Raw genomic sequence first — 14,234 nt, 5'->3', positions numbered from 1 at the left:
TCCTCTTGGGGTTCCCAACGGACGTGTGCTTTACCGTCACAAGCAAGGAGCTGATTGACCCGGTTTATGGAGCTTGGGATCATGCTTTGATCCATGATATTTTTAATCCAATTGATGTTTCCCGGATCCTACAAATTCCTCTAAATGTGGGGGCCTTCGAAGATTTTATTGCTTGGCATTGTACTAAATCTGGTATGTTTTTAGTTCGTTCATCCTATCATGTGGAATGGAGGCACCAATTTAATGGTGTTACTTGCCGGTCACTTATTACTGGTACCTCCTTCAATAATCCGACTTGGGAAATTTTATGGAAGTTGGTAGGAAAAGGTAAAAATTCATTGTTGGCGAATTATGCATGGAGTTATTCCCCTAAAGGCTATTCTCTTTCGAAGACACATTGGTACTTCTGATCTTTGCCCATTATGCAATTTAGAAGCTGAGGATGTTACACATATGTTGTTCAAATGACAACATGCAGCTCTGATCTGGGATGGCCTTGGTGTGGCTGATGTGATAAACAGAGCTATGATTGATGGGAGATCAGGATCCGAGGCACTGGAATTTATTCTTAAATCCACTCAGATGACTATTCCATACTTTAATAACCTCATATTGCAAGAGCTTGTCGCTGTGGGTTGCTGGTATATTTGGTGGATTCAGCGCCGCCAATCACATGGTGACCAAACTCCTCATGTTCGTCATTGGGTTAATTCAATCAGAGCCATTACATCAAATTCTGGGAAGGCTATGACACCGACCTCATCTGTTAAAAATCACGTTTGGCTAAAATCGTGTGCTCGGAATTTGAAACTGAATGTGGATGCTGCCTTCTCCACCGAGGAGCATGCTGGGACAACGGGTGCAGTGATACGGGACAATCAAGGTAATTTATGGCGGCCTCCTCGGTGTTTATACCGCATGTGTACTCTGCGGCGATGGTGGAAGCTACGGCAATGACGCATGGCCTCTCTCTGGTGAACCAAATTGGATGCAAATCGGTGGAAGCTGAGTCCGATTCCATGGAGGTAATCCAGATTTGTGGAGGAGAAAATGGAATGTGAAATGAGGCAACTGCAATATATGCTGATATTCTGGCACAAGCGGCAAATATAGGGAAGGTTGATTTAATGCATTGTGGGAGAGACACAAATTTAGTAGTTCATGAGTTGGCTAGGGATAGCTTTTCTAAAAAAATCTTGTTGTAATTGGGTCGATGAGCCCCCTAGCTTTCTTTTACCAGATCTCCTGAATGATGTAACTGTACTTTGATTGGGAGCAGCAAGTTTCTGATGCACTCTTTTCCTTACCAGGTACCTAAGGGGACTGGAAGGGTTTTTAATGAGGCGGCTTGCTTGCTCGGTTTAATATAAGTTTTTACCTCAAAAAAACTGGAAATTGTTACTTAAGTGTCACTCATAGCATGGGCAGATGGGCAAAAATACTGTAAGATGGGCACACCTCCCTAATTTTTATTTTTCACCGCTCATGCGTGATAATTTTTTTGGCTAAAAGACTAAATATAAAACGTTTTCCAAAAATTCAGGTCCCCGCCACCCTGCTGCGTAAGCCTCTGACTCATGGTCCATTTTGGCATTTTTAGGTATTTGCGAGGAATATTCCACCAAACCCCAAATCTTCATTTATTACTAAACATGTTTGGGTATACCATATTGGGCTAGTTTATTATCTATTTTCCCAGTTTTTCTTAAACCCTAGTGTATTTTTTAGGGAGCGCCTAGAGATCAGTCGTCTGAGACTTAATAAGTCTTGGTCGCTGACATCAATAGCTTATTAAGCCGTGTACTACTTTAGTTTTGGCGCCCAGTTTTGCGTTCGTATTTTTCACTAGAAAAAATAATTTGTACAACAATTTAAGACATTAGAAAAATCTCAGTAGCAATTTACGTGTAACTGGAAAATGGAAAAGACTCAGTTGCAATCCACATGTAAGTGAAAATTATTAGTTGCGACGCATGGTAACTGGAAAAATCTCTAATGCAACTCATATGTATGTGGTAATTCTTAGTTGGAACATACGTGCAACTGGAAAAATCTCAGTTGCAACGCTCATGCAATTGAAAAAAAATCAGTTGCAACCCACATGTAAGTGGAAATTCTTAGTTGCAACACATGCATAACTGGAAAAAATCTCAGTTACAACCCATATGTATGTGGAAATTCTTAGTTACAACATATGCGCAAGTAGAAAAATCTCAGTTGCAACACTCATGTAATTGGAAAAAAATATCAATTGCAACTCACATGTAACCGAAAAAATCTTAGTTGCAACCCACATGCAACTAAAAATATGTCGTTTGCAACACACGTACAAAAAGAATGCGCGGCATAAGCGGTTCCATGGGAGAGAGAAAGACACCTTGTAGATAGGAACCGTCACCACGAGCCCACTCCGCGAGCCCACTCCGCGAGGCCCGCAAAAAACAAGTCAGCCCGCTTACACTTCGTGCCAACAACAACACAAACACACATAAACAGCCCAAAAGTCAGAGCACGAATCTACAAGCACAAAATACGAATCTCCAAGCGTTCGACTTAACCTTATTAAGTATCAGGCGCCTTATTTCCAGCAAATCCGCTTTTTAAAATACCTAATACACTACCCAAAGCTGGTGGATTGGGAATAGAGTTTTATGGACATTTGATAGTATTGGGTGAAGGTCGACCCAATGTGATATTTGCATTTTTTTTACTTTTACTTAAACTCTCAGAATATTGTGCACCATCTGAATAAATAATAGCATCACCAGTCAACCACTTTTAGGTGAGAGCTATTTGCACATATAGACAGCAAATCTATCTAGTACTCCCTGTTTATAGATTAGGGGTGCAAAGCTATCTGCTGGTATGCACATGCGATAGTAGGACGTACATACTCGACATGATTTCTCACCACACAACTCTCATGTGGTGGGAGTAACTAGTAGTTTGTGTTTGTGATCGTTTAAAATTGTTCTATATTATATCTTCTTGAACTACTATGATTATGTTTGTATAATTATGTAATTTAGATTGTTCTTTGAACCATGTTATTTTAAGTTGTGTGTTTGAACAATGTGCTTGCAATGTATAATGTTTGAATTATCTGTTTCAGAATGTTTATATGTTCCAATTATGCATAGAGGGGGGAAATGCAATGTTTAATTATGTGGCAAATAGGGGGGAAATGTGCAATGTGGAAATACAACTGCTAGAGTTATTTTAAGGAAAAACTGTTTACGTTTTTATATAAAACCAAGACGTTCACAATCGAACCGTCCCGTCCCGTTCCTTTTCCTGATCCCTCAACTCTTTCCACGGCCTAACCTAGGTTGCGCCGCCACGACAGAATCCGCGAGGCCGACGGTTACACGTCACCGGCGTCTCCACGGCCTCTATCCTCGTCACCGGCGTGCGGCCCCACGGCTCCCTCCGCGCCGCTCCTCGCGGCCGTACACGACCCAACGATCGTCGTCGCAGGGCACCACAGGCAAACACACTGCCAATGTGTAACGCCCCAGCGATCATCGTCGCAGGGTTTTCAGTACATCTCACCAGACTCTGCTTTTGTGCTGCTTCAGGACCGCAAAGATGAAGAAGCTGAACTACGTTAACCCTTATACGTGGGAGAGTGAAAAGGCCGCCAGGAAAGGGAAGAACAAGCGTCGCAGCCCTCCAGGCATGACTGCAATGGATAGAAGCATAAATAAAATGCAGAAACGTGAGCCACTGGTTAATTTCGATTTATACTGTTTCCTTCGATCTCCTGCTGCACGCACGTATTTCTCTTCTTTCTGGGGGAGCAATGACAGTCTGACACTTGCATGGTGTATCCTGTTGATCTTCGACTAGTTAACGAGGTCTGGGAAAGAGAAAGAGAAGAACGTGAAGCGGAGTTTCGACTACGCTGCAAGCTTCCCGAGCGAGATGTTTCCCTGGAACCTTTTACAGAGCAACCATTCGGCGTGTTATACACCCCTGATAATGGCGATGGCCTCTGTGGTCTCAGCCAAGAAGTTGCTTCAGAATTGTCTTCCAATGTCGTCGCCATTGCTTTGTTTGATGGTGGTTACTATATCCTCATGAATTTCACATACCTACTATATTCAGTCACCACCACTTGTTGTTAATGATTTATTATTAACTGTACAACGTTGTGCAGGGGATGTTATGTTGTTTGCATGCACCGGAATCACTCTTCCATACCGGACACTTTACCTCGAAAGATTTGTAACTTCAGCACATCTGGTTGAAGTTTTCAATCAGAGGAGAAATAAAGAAGACGATCTGAATGTTTGTGATGCTAATTATTTGTATTCCCATTTTTACTCTCTGTTTACTCAAAACTGTTTTTCTCATATCATCCTGCGCTGACGTGCCACCGTTCTCACTGTAGATTAAAGTGCGCGTTCCAAGCAAGGAAACTTTCCGTGGGTTCCTGGAACTATATGATCAAGATATTGCTATTGTTACGTCCATACAAGGCTGGAGGGTCTCTCCTGTAGATCTGGATCCTCAGGAGGGTGATTTTCAGAATACATGTCTGCCTGCTCCTACTGAGATTGTAGCTGTTGGCCGTTCCTTTGGCTTGTGTGGTTTGATGGCCACGCCAGGGACACTGACTAACCAACTTGAAAGTACAATTTCTGGTTGTTGTACCACTGAGGTATGCTGGTGTTTTTTTATCTAACATTTTGCAATGATCGAAATTCAAATTAACTTAAATGTATCACTATACTTTTATTCTAGGCTGCACTTGGAGGGCCACTTGTTGATCTTGCTGGGAACTTTCTTGGGATGAACATTCATTGTGGCAGTGCAAACACGTGTTTCATGCCTCGACGTGCAATTTTCCAACGTGTGTACCAATTTAGATTACTCAAGTACGTCTTCTACACTTCAATTATTTCTGAGCTATATCTATATAGAGGTAATTAGAACGTATGTGATCAAAAGAATTGCAAACGATAATAGATTGATTGTTATTGCTTTCCAGTGAGTACATGGGCCCATTTTCTAGAGAATACTCCTCCATCTGAGGAACTAATCCCTACTTTCCTAGCAGATAATATCTCCTTCGAATTTAAACTGATCTGTTCACTGAGTAATATAAGAGATACAGTCCTAAAGATAGCCCGAACTGCTGCCAGCTAAGCCCCACTGCTTCCCACCTGACAAGCTATTTGTTTATACACAGAGTAGTTAAAACCATTTTGTCCAGACTAACTTTTGGGGATAGTAAGTTTACAACCTATAATAAGAACATCTGTATCTTCTCAATCCTCTCGAGTGTTTTGTTGAGTATTGATAAGCCTCATTTTCTTGTCTTCATACCCTATTTTTCTCTGTATGATTTGGTTGATGGTGACCGATTGATCGTTTTCTATTGGGGCTAGAAATTCGAAGTATTTATTTATTTATCTGTCAAAACCACTCTACTGTGTTCCATTGCAGTCCTACAGATATGCAAGGAGGCAATTACGCTAGGAAGGAATGCAGGAATGATCCAAGCCCACAATGTGCAGGTGGGTCTAGAGATCTATGGAGAACATTAAGTTATGTAGTAAAGTTGTTCCTCAGCATTTTCTGAGAGTATTAATCACCTTTTTTGTTAGTCCGGCTGGCGCTGGGATTTAGTTTCACAAGAGTACTTACCATCAGACAATCTTATACCTCCACTTTGCCGGATCTGCTTCATACTCCTGCCTAGAGCTTGTAAAAATATGTAATAGTCTTGTTTTTGTTTGTCCTTTTCTGATCTTTTCCATTTTAGGCAGCTCGACTGGAGAAACCGAAACGAGTAGCCATGTATACTCCATGCCTCCCGGTGCAAAAAAGATACAACCCTCAGGTGTGTGAATCATTCAAGTTGCTATTCTAATCGTTGTGCACATAATATTATGTGAATGTTATGGATCACCTTATTGCTTCAGGATTTCTGAGAAGCTTAGATGTGCTTACCCGCCTGGGCTATCCTGAGCCACCACCACTTATGCTCGAACGTAAATCACTGGCTTGGTTATAGCTGACTTCTTCTTTTCTTCTTTTTATAGCTATGTTGTTGAATTAACTCCTTTACTTATTTGGTAACTAGTGAATGGGAAATTGATTAATAAGTTTGAAGAGGATTTTGGTTACTTACATGCTTGGAGCGGGTATGAATACAATCTTGATTTGTGTGGTGTTGGGATAAATGCATGGGCGAGACTTGACGCGAAGACAATTACAACAATATCCCGACGCGTTGTCTCACTTTCTTCGTACTATGGTGATTTTACAGCTAGTCGTTAATTATTTTTCTTACTATGTTTGGTACTCACTAGCTGATGATCAAAGTTTTGATTCATCCGTAGGAGGCATCAGGTTTTTTTCATGCACAGGCTTGCTCATAAAGTATGGTGCAAACACAGAAACTGGCGGTAGAAGACGCACTGTTATTCTGACTTCAGCCAGTTTGGTTAGAACTTGTGACAAACCAGACACAATTGATGGGAATTTGAGGGTTGGTGCTCTTGATCAATTTTCTCGATAAGTTAGATAATTGCTTAACCAAGCTCACATTATCATGACAGATTGAGGTGTTTCTCCCGCCGAAACAACATGCCGTTGGAAAACTGGAATCATATGACTCGCATCATAATATCGCTATTATCAGTTTTGAGGGTTTGCGTGCTACTTGTCCAGAAGACATTTTCCATGTTAAAAGCTGTGAGTTGAAACCTGAACATGTAGTAGCTGTAGGGCGTGAGCCTGATGAAGGATTATTGTGTGCCTCCACCGGCAAACTGACTGGTGAGCCTATCATGTCTCTTCCTTGCAAGCACCTTAAGTTGTCCACTTGTAAAATCAAGAAGGTACGTGGTGGATTTGTGCTGGATTTGTGTTGCTAGTTTTTACAGAGGTGACAGCTATGGATAGCTGCATCACTATCTATCTAAGTTGGCACTGTAGTCTACTAGTATACAATTATACATGAGGCATTACGACCGTGTAACCTTTGATTTGTGTTGTTCCACCAGGCTGGGATTGGAGGGCCCCTTATTAATTTCAAAAATGGGAGCTTTATTGGTATGAACTTCTATGATGGAAAAACCAGAGGAACTCCTTTCCTGCCAAGAAGTACAATTTTAGAAGTTTTAAGTCGGCTGGAGCTCATGTCGGAAAGGTACTTTTATGTTTTCTGCTTCATCTTAATGCTAACATGGTAGCAGCTAGTTACTCAATCAAAACACTTACACTGAAAACACTTCTGTATGATAGTGTTATAGAGGGAGGAAGCGGCCATCTAGTCGCCATATCGGATGGCCAAGCTGAAATGAGCAACACAAATCGGTATTATTCTGTCTTTTCTATGCATGCCAATTGTTTCTGATTTATTCAACATGCAACTTACATTTCAAAATAAAAATAAAAAACAGATGGCCCGTGCCCCAGGCATATTGGTATAATAGTATGCTGAAAGAGGATTGGGATAAAGGAAGCAAGTTCATGGAAGGGAACGCCACTAGCTGAAGAGCTCTTGTGTATTGGGGTTTTCATTCACCTCACCACATATTTATTTGATGTCAAGAATAATCCATCCGGTTGTCATTCAGCTGAAGACCACAAAATGCATGATACAACCAGGCGGCAGATGGATTACCTACTTGACAAGATTAGGGAAAAGACCTCAGCGCGCATACCGCACGCGGTCTGTGTGGATGGACTCGTATATATTGGTGCAGGCTGAAGAGAAGAGAGGTGCAGGGAAATCTCGACTGTGCACTTCTATACTTGCTGGGAGGGATTGGGTATAGAATGGATGGATGAGATGTGAAGTGGCACGGATCAACCATAGGGGTTCGGCTCCTTTACAGTCCGGTTATTACTGCATAGGTGTTGTAGCCCTTACAATCTGCCGTCAGTTTAAATCCAACGGCCATCTTTCTTCTTCCAGTCCTCCTCAATTCTGTCCTTAATGAAAGAAGAGACCGCACGTACGACAGAGACGATGGAGATCGTCGAGCTCCCCACGGCAGTTGTCTCTGTTTCTGCAGCCGCATAGGCGCGGCTCGCACGCACGGCGTCGGCGCCGGCGGAGGCCAGGAGCTCTCCTGCATTGTAGAGGAGCTGCAGTAAAAGGACACTGCACCGACGGAAGAGACCAAAGCGATCCTCGGGCTCCCCACGCGCGGCAGCTGGCTCCGCTTTCCGCAACCGCGCAGGTGGACGGCGCACCTGCCTGGTAGAGGAGCTGCAGACCCAGCAGCAGCAGCAGCAGTTGTTGTTTGATTAAATACGCGTCGAAAATTAGTAACCTTCGCTGCCGATCTAATAATTGAGGAAACCATTGTCTACTGTACATCATGCATCGAGATTTTGAGAGACGAATTCCTCCACCGCTTATAAGTACTACTAGTTGAATGCCCGTGCGTTGCCACGGATTAGTCAAGTAATATACATGAAAATTCATATGCACAGAAAATAATATAATAAAATATTTAGAGGAATCATCATGAGAAGCAGCAATTCATAGAATCTAATTCCACAACATGGTATCTAAAACTCATGACAATTAACTTTCAAGAACCTATTTGTACTTAATATACCATCTCCTCTATTTAAGTACGGTGTAGTACCTCACCACGTGTCTTCCCTTTTTCCAAATCCACAAGTGACCAGCCTCTTGGAGTCATGTTCATATCCCAAACATGCTTCTAGCAACTCCCATGGCTCTACGTACCTCCATTCCTGCAATTATACAAAATGTTCAAAAGAGAGAACCAATCTTTATAGATAAGTTAAGAAGAAAAACCAATCAACGAAAGACTGGACATGAAGATAGCAGACAAGGGAAAACACTAATGAAAAGATCATCATTTCTTAGTAACAAGCTCATATCACATATCAATGTATCTTAACAATAAAGATGGTCGCCCAAAATAAGTAAGCTATACATACCATGAAACTAATTGTGATTTACAAGCATAATTTATAGATCACCTCTTCAGTTTGGCATGCATTAGAGTAACTTGCTATTCTCGAGTCAAAAGAGGATTGTCAGAATGTTCTACACAACAAATTTTGCAAAACAATCTTCCTTAGAACAAGTTTAATTCTTTGGACACCTTGAAAACAACCATGTTTAATCTCGCATATTAAATGGCAACCAAGAAGTTTTTGAATTTTTTTCTAAAATACTCAACACTCCCCTAATAGAATCTGCAGCTTATTAAAGTATTTTACGCTTTCTTTTTCACTTCCAAGTCGCAAGAATAACCCTACTAATATTATACAAGATCTTGATAATGATGCATCAATATTATAAAAACACCAAGGTTTAAAAAGGGGTAAGCGCTAAGCGAGCGTTAGGCCACTGCGTAGTGCAATCATCGCCTAAGCGACGCCTAGGCGCGCTCAAGCGTTATGTCCAGACACAGCAGAAGGGTCGTCCGGAGTATTTATCAACACATATCAGCTCTAATTTTGCGTCAATATTAGCCCAATAAGGTCCATAAGAAACCCTACCCTGCCCAGCTCAAGCTGAACCGTCTAGTCCATATTTTCTAATCTTGACCATCCAACGAATCGCTTCTATATCTTTCTCTCACTTGCTCCCTATGAAGCACACATCAACAGACGGAATGGCCTTGATGTAGCTACTCTCCATGAATTCCATTCCTCTGCCCCTTCCTCCCCACCTTCGCCCTCCTTCGTCTCTCCCCTCTGTATTTGTCTCGTGCAATTGGACGTTCAGGCCAGAAACAAAGTGCAAGGCCAAAGCTCAGCACGTAAACGCGCATAGGCAAACACTTTTGAACCATGAAGAAATCTCTTACTTTTACCACAATTGTAGAGGCATTAAAACTAATACACTTAGGATAGTGTGCACACAATAAACATGAGTAAATCAAAGCATGTTTCTAGTGACTAAGCGTAAAATATCATCGCAAGGCTAAAACTAATACATATACAAGCGTCAACCCTGGCGATTTTGTGCGTGCATAGGAACTGGATAGCATGAACTTAAGCCATCTGGTTGTATTCTCATGTTGATGTGCCATGTGATGTGGCCATTGCTCTGTCTGACTGACTGATTGTATGGATCAAATTGATAGACAGTTGTAGGACAGTGCTAACCTGCTGAGGGATATTTTGGGGTGAAGGGTATAATGCACAATGAGAAGCTACATCAAAATTCCTATTTAAAAAATGTAGTATGTACATAAAGACAGGGCAAACATTCTATACCTGAGGTTAAGTTCTGATAAAGTAATTTTCTGATTTTTTTTAAATGGATGTGAGTGTAGGCGTTACGAGTCTGAATCTGCATCTGTATCTTAGCGCACACAAAGTTCAGTAGACTACGCATTCAAGAAAGGTGCAATTTAAACAATCTTTGCCACACCGAAATTCTGATGACAATGCTAGCAGTCAAGCCAAGTGGTTTCATTAGAAAATATGCAAGAAAATTGTAAGAATTTTTAGAGGGTGGTCTACGTGTACTATGGTCTTGATGTGAATCATTTCTGTTGTATAAATCATCTGGTTTTATCCGTTTGCACCACCTTAGTATGTTGGCTTATTTAAGAAATATATAGATCTTATTTCGTACTAAATTGCATTAGACATGTAAAGTGGGGAAAGTGTGGTACTACGTCATATACAATACTGTAGAATATGCACCGTGCAATTAATTGTACATGCAAATTTAAATCAACATGCTTACATTTCAAGATCATGCTTAAATCCTAATTTTTTTGAAGCTGGTGTGATGCAGATAATATAACCCAGTTGGTTAAATTTCATGTACCCAGATTTCTGTGTATTTTTTCAATAAACAAGGCGTGTGAATAAACGAAGCTAAAGTCAGAGTGGTCTAGCTAACCAAAGGTTTGACCGGCAATAATAATTCGTTAGTTTTGTAGTATGCAACAAAAGCATTACTTTTAATACAGATGTAGTGCATGAAGAGATACTACTGTGTGATCGACCATTAGGTATATTTACATTCTAGAACATTGAGAACCGGAAAACATTTTTTATTTGTGTCTACTCCGCACACTATTTGCGGGGCTAATTTTATGGTATTCACTCGCGTCTCTAACTTATTTTTCTCAAGCAGTTTACCAGATAACAAATTGCATATAATGACATATTTACCAAAATAGAAGCCGGGAGAGCCTCGTCATCTAGGCGGTTGCTCCATCAGCAGCACCAGAGTAGGGAGTAGAATCATCTCACAGACATAGCAGACACTCCCCCTCCCCGAACTTCGTGCCTTCTGTCGCCGCCTCTACCCTGCTCCTCTCCCTGCAGCGTTATTCCTCCATCTTCCGCTCTTCCTCGGCTGTCCAGCTCTGATCCCATCGTCGAAGCTCTCAACCGCGTGCAAAGCCTGCTGCCCATTCCTCACGGTCGTTTGCATGTTCCTTCGCAGCGCTCTTCGCCTCTCCTGCAATGGAATCAAGATGACCATTCCGAGTTTGATAGTAGCAAAGGGCAGCACATCAAATAGATCATAAAACCCTAGAATCTATGGACTGGGAACACAAGCATGCATCATACGTGGTATTAGAAAGGTTGAGCACTCGGGAATGCAATAAGGCAAACACATGGAGTGCAATATGCAGAGACAATGAAGAGTGGCAAAAAAATGCAAGGCATGGACTTCATGCGGACCATGCCGGTGGCGTCCAGGCAGTGCGGTAATGAACCTCTTCACCTTGGCGTAGGTGCGGACCAGGATGAGGAAGGGGCAGAAAAATACGGACGACCAGAGGGAGAACCGTCCCGACGCGCTCTTGCCCAAGATCTAGGGCACGTTGATGGAGGTGTGCGACATCTCGGTGCGGTGCCAGGATGGGGACCGTGGCGGTGGAGATCGTCGACGGGAGGGAACATGCGCGACGACGCCAGTTGAACGGCCGATGGCGGTCATGGAGGCATGCAGGGGAGGCCGACCTGGGTGATTGGGGACCTGCTGCGCCATCGGGGTTCTACAGGCAGGTGAGATATATTTTCTGGATATTTTTTTACCCCTACGAATAGGAAAGATATCAAGTCAAGTAAGGAAACAAAATGTCAACAATTATGTCTTTCCTAATTTGCATCACAAGTTGGAAGATACGTGATTGATTGAATATTACTGCATGATTTTTTGCGGGGAGATTCTGTGCTGACAAAGGGAATGTGCTGACAAAGGGAAGGAGACGTGACTTGCCTTGTAATTACGCCGGATGATTCCATGTTAAATCATAGACTGTGAGATTAGATTGTACGGCTCAGATGTTTCTAATGACGACCACCAAAGTGCGTTGAGTGTCAAACGACCAACTCCCATTTAATAGTAAAGATTCCTAATTTGCATCACAAGTTGGAAGATACGTGATTGATTGAATATTACTGCATGATTTTTTGCGGGGAGATTCTGTGCTGACAAAGGGAATGTGCTGACAAAGGGAAGGAGACGTGACTTGCCTTGTAATTACGCCGGATGATTCCATGTTAAATCATAGACTGTGAGATTAGATTGTACGGCTCAGATGTTTCTAATGACGACCACCAAAGTGCGTTGAGTGTCAAACGACCAACTCCCATTTAATAGTAAAGAATTAACCGGCTAGTTTTCTCATGCTCTAGGCTCCAGCAGTCCAGCTATCAATCGTAGGGATTAGGGAGCTCGGTCATGTTCTCAACCTTGTGCTCCATTTCTGCGGCAGGCGAGGTCCAAACCTCCAACGGCGGCGCTGTCCTTGCATGCTTCACCAGAGAGGAAAACCAACCTGACCGGCGAGGTAGGCAGACAATCATTTGGTGTTTATTTTTCTGAATAAATAAGGGAATAAGGAAGAGGAAGGATGACCTTCGGATTGAAACGGACGGCAGATTGTAAGGGCTACAACACCTATACAGTAGTAACTGAACTGTAGAGGATCCTCGCCCAAACCATAGAATGGACAGATGAGATGTGTAATGGCGCGGAAGACAACTGAGTGCTAGCTCAGTGGCAAGGCTTGCGAGTGCGCAGCCAGCTCACCCGGGTTCTAGTTCCAACGGAACCGAATTAAACGGGGTGTTATCTAGCGCATATAAATTCGCTGCCAGAGAGGTCTCATCATCTATCTAACAACGTATAGTCAACTGTGAAGAGAGAAAATCTTCCCCTGTTGGTTAACGTTTTTTTGATGTGTAATGGTTAAGGCTGGACACGAGCCAGCTCGAGCTGGGCTCGGTGCGAGCCAGGCTTTAGCTTGCTCCAAAACGGCTCGGCTCGGGCTGGCTCGTTTGTCTCACGAGCTGGTAAAAGGGGCTCGGCTCGAGCTCGCCCCTGGCTCGGTCCAGCTCGAGCTGGCGCGCGAGCCCAGCAACATGAACAGCTACGGACATCATATAGTACATGTACTACTTGTACAGAGAGCAGTTTTACAACTTCTAAAGCTTTTGATCATCAATTTGAGCATGCATATGTTTATGTTTGACCCAAAAAAAATTGCAGAGTATATCAATTTACATAAGGATAGATCCATATGATGAAAAAAATCAATAACTAGAGCACAATTTACATATCCAATAATCAGAACAGCAATCCTTTTTACCACATCGATGTGGGCAGAGAGACGGCAAGGCGGAGGGGGGTGCTGTTTCAGAGAACCTATGCTCCAGTTCTCCTCCTCGCTGGACTGGGCGCGGGCGCTGGTCTTCTTCACCGCCGGCACCGGGTCTTCATAGAGTGAGGAGAGGGGCTGCTTCTTCGATTCCATGCCGGCGTGGATGGTGGGACGGTGGGGCGGCGCGAGGCGCACAGCTAGGAGGCAGGCGGTGGCAACCTCACCGGCGGCGGCGCGTGTGAGGGGACGGTCACAGCAACGCAGACAAGAACGTGACCCGTCCCTGCCTGGTGCGTGAGCCTGACCTAGTCCATCGTGGGATCACCATTCACGGGCCAAAAAGCAGCCCAGTTGGCCTCCTCCTCTTATTTCGTTAAGGAAAAAAAAGAACAGGCGAGCTTTCGGGCCGGCCCGAGCCGAGCCTGGCGAGCCAAAAGCCCGCAGCGGTCCAGAAAATTGGGCTCGGCTCGGTCTGCAACTTTCACGGGCCGAGCTCAACTCGGGCCGAGCTGCGAAAAGCTCGGGCCGAGCCAAAAACACGGCCCGTACGTCCAGCCTTAGTAATGGTGCGGATAGGTGCCATGGAAAGGTCAGCAGAGTGAATAAACTAGGCAAGGAATTAATGGCTGGTGGTTTGGTGATTGAATG

The 14,234-nt window shown here is 43.3% G+C and overlaps 1 long non-coding RNA gene across 1 annotated transcript; it reads right to left on the bottom strand.

The window, feature by feature from the left end:
• Positions 1 to 8,450: 8,450 nt before the first annotated feature.
• LOC124677176 lies at positions 8,451 to 13,804 on the bottom strand. The gene is made up of 3 exons (XR_006993972.1): positions 13,575 to 13,804; positions 11,140 to 11,431; positions 8,451 to 8,727 (listed from the first exon to the last, which is right to left on the bottom strand). It is a non-coding gene; the product is annotated as an uncharacterized LOC124677176 (long non-coding RNA).
• Positions 13,805 to 14,234: the final 430 nt, after the last annotated feature.

The sequence above is a fragment of the Lolium rigidum genome, chromosome 7 (genome assembly GCF_022539505.1).
Source record: "Lolium rigidum isolate FL_2022 chromosome 7, APGP_CSIRO_Lrig_0.1, whole genome shotgun sequence".
NCBI lineage: Eukaryota > Viridiplantae > Streptophyta > Magnoliopsida > Poales > Poaceae > Lolium > Lolium rigidum.
The sequence above is the reverse complement of the archived record's forward strand: the minus strand, read 5'-3'. Positions and strand labels throughout refer to the sequence as shown.